The sequence below is a fragment of the Arachis hypogaea genome, chromosome 20 (genome assembly GCF_003086295.3).
Source record: "Arachis hypogaea cultivar Tifrunner chromosome 20, arahy.Tifrunner.gnm2.J5K5, whole genome shotgun sequence".
Taxonomy (NCBI): Eukaryota; Viridiplantae; Streptophyta; class Magnoliopsida; order Fabales; family Fabaceae; genus Arachis; species Arachis hypogaea.
The window spans coordinates 61,092,052-61,095,159 of record NC_092055.1 but is presented as its reverse complement, the minus strand read 5'-3'; the positions used below and the strand labels follow the sequence as shown (position 1 = coordinate 61,095,159).

The 3,108-nt window shown below is 40.3% G+C and overlaps 1 non-coding gene across 1 annotated transcript; it reads left to right on the top strand.

The window, feature by feature from the left end:
* The first annotated feature begins 381 nt into the window (after nt 1-381).
* On the top strand, nt 382-485 carry LOC112787078 (small nucleolar RNA R71). Its single transcript, XR_003194514.1, has one exon. It is a non-coding gene; the product is annotated as a small nucleolar RNA R71 (small nucleolar RNA).
* The last annotated feature ends 2,623 nt before the right edge of the window (nt 486-3,108 follow it).

Genomic DNA, 3,108 nt, shown 5'->3' with positions numbered 1-3,108 from the left:
CTGGAGGAGTTTCCCATATAGTTCACTTCCTCCATGGTGGTCCAGGCGTTATCTCCTATGTCAACCTCATGGGCCGTCTCTAGGCAGTAGGCCTCTGAGCTCTGCATCCCACTCAAGTGCTGAGTGATCATGTTGATCTGTTAGGACATGAGCTTGTTTTGAGCTAAGATGGCATCTAAGGTGCTTACCTCTAGGACGCCTCTAGGGTTTCTTTCAGAAGTGTACATATTCTGGTTGTTAGCAAACATGTCAATAAGCTCTTGTGCCTCCTCAGGCATTTTCTTCGAGTGGAGGGATCCACCTACAGAGTGGTCCAATGCCATCTTGAACATCTTAGATAGACTATCATGGAAAATATCTAGCGTAGTCCAATCTGAGATCATGTTAGGAGGACATCTCTTGATCAGTTTCTTGTATCTTTCCCAAGCTTCATAGAGGGATTCACCCTCTTTCTGTCTAAAGATTTGTACTTCCACCCTAAGCTTTCGCAGCTTTTGAGGTGGAAAGAACTTGGTCAAGAATCCATTGACCACCTTTTCCCAACTATCTAGGCTTTCCTTAGGTTGAGAATCCAGCCATAGCCTTGCTCTGTCTCTTACAATAAAAGGAAAGAGCATGAGCTTGTAGACTTCTGGATTTACTCCATTAGTTTTGACAGTGTCACATATCTGTAGAAAGTCAGATAGGAACTTATTTGGATCTTCCTGTGGAAGTCTATGAAACTGCCAGTTCCGTTGTACTAGAGTAACCAATTGAGGCTTCAACTCAAAGTTGATTGCCCCAATGGCAGGAATGGAGATGTTGCACCCATAGAAGTCAGAATTGTGTACAGTGTAAGATCCTAGGACCTTTCTTATGTCACTTCCATTGTCTGGATTAGTTGCCATTGTTGTTTCTTCAGCTTCTTGTTCCAGAGCTCCTGTTAGATTCCTTACGGATCTGTGATGAGCGGATAATTTATATGCTTTTTGGCATTGTTTTTAGTATGTTTTTAGTAGAATCTAGTTACTTTTAGGGATGTTTTCATTAGTTTTTATGTTAAATTCACATTTCTGGACTTCACTATGAGTTTGTGTGTTTTTCTGTGATTTCAGGTATTTTCTGGCTGAAATTGAGGGACTTGAGCAAAAATCAGATTCAGAGGTTGAAGAAGGACTGCTGATGTTGTTGGATTCTGACCTCCCTGTACTCAAAGTGAATTTTCTAGAGCTACAGAAATCAAAATGGCGCGCTTCCAATTGCGTTGGAAAGTAGACATCCAGGGCTTTCCAGAAATATATAATAGTCCATACTTTGGCCAAGATTAGACGACGTAAAATGGCATTGAACGCCAGTTCTACGCTGCTGTCTGGAGTTAAACGCCAGAAACACGTCACAAGCCAGAGTCGAACGCCAGAAATACGTTACAAACTGGCGTTCAACTCCAAGATTGACCTCTACACGTGTGACATTCAAGCTCAGCCCAAGCACACACCAAGTGGGCCCCAGAAGTAGATTTATGCATCAATTACTTACTTCTGTAAACCCTACTAACTAGTTTAGTATAAATAGGACTTTTTACTATTGTATTAGAGATCTTTGATCAGTTTTATGCTATCTTAGATCATGGGGGCTGGCCATTCGGCCATGCCTGAACCTTTCACTCATGTATTTTCAACGGTAGAGTTTCTGCATTCCATAGATTAAGGTGTAGAGCTCTGCTGTTCCTCAAAGATTAATGCAAAGTACTACTATTTTTCTATTCAATTCAACTTATGCCGCTTCTAAGATATTCATTCGCACTTCAACCTGAATGTGATGAACGTGACAATCATCATCATTCCCTATGAACGCGTGCCTGACAACCACTTTCGTTCTACCTTAGATTGAATGAGTATCTCTTGGATCTCTTAATCAGAATCTTCGTGGTATAAGCTAGATTGATGGCGGCATTCATGAAAGTCCGGAAAGTCTAAACCTTGTCTGTGGTATTCCGAGTAGGACTATGGGATTGAATGACTGTGACGAACTTCAAACTCACGAGTACTGGGCGTAGTGACAGACGCAAAAGGAGGGTGAATCCTATTCCAGTATGATCGAGAACCTCAGATGATTAGCCATGCTGTGACAGAGCATTTGGACCATTTTCACAAGAGGATAGGATGCAGCCATTGACAAGGGTGATGCCTCCAGACGATTAGCCTTACAGTGACAGCGCATCGGACCATTTTTAGAGAGGATAAAAAGTAGCCATTGACAACGGTGATGTCCTTACATAAAGCCAGCCATGGAAAGGAGTAAGACTGATTGGATGAAGACAGCAGGAAAGCAAAGGTTCAGAGGAGCGAAAGCATCTCCATACATGATGAGATATTTTGGAGGAAAAATAAATCTCTCCCAAAACACACAAATCCAACCGGCAAGTGTACCGGGTCGTATCAAGTAATAAAAAACTCACGGGAGTGAGGTCGATCCCACAGGGATTGAAGGATTGAGCAATTTTAGTTTAGTGGTTGATTTAGTCAAGCGAATCAAGATTTGGTTGATGATTGTGTGACTTGCAGAATGTAATTTGCATTGAAGTAAAGAGAACAAGAAATAAATTGCTGAAACTTAAAGAACAAGAAATTAAATGGCAGAAACTTAAAGTGCAAGAAATGTAAATTGCGGAATCTTAAAGTGCAAGGAATATAAATTGCTTAAAATGTAAAGGGAATAGGGGAATGGATTTGCAGAATTTAAACAAGGAAAAACTAAATTGCATCAAACAGAAGAGGGAAAGGGAATTGGGATTGAACCGGATCTTGAAGCAGTAAAGTAAATGAACAGAAAAAGCAATAAACAGGGAATTGAAATGAGAAATTCAGATCTCAGGACCCAGAGACTAGAAAACCAAGTCTAGATCTCAATGCCTTCCTAGATCCAACAAGAACAATTGCAAGGGAATTGTAATTTGCAAAGAGAATAGATGAAGAGTAATGAACCAGAAATGAAATTCAATTAACAGTAAAGAAAACAGAGAGATCCAAGATTGAGATTGAAACAGAATTTCTTCAATTCTCCAATCCAAGATCCAAGACAAATGTAAAATGAAATTGAAAGCAATGGAAACAAAGAAATTAAAGTTCA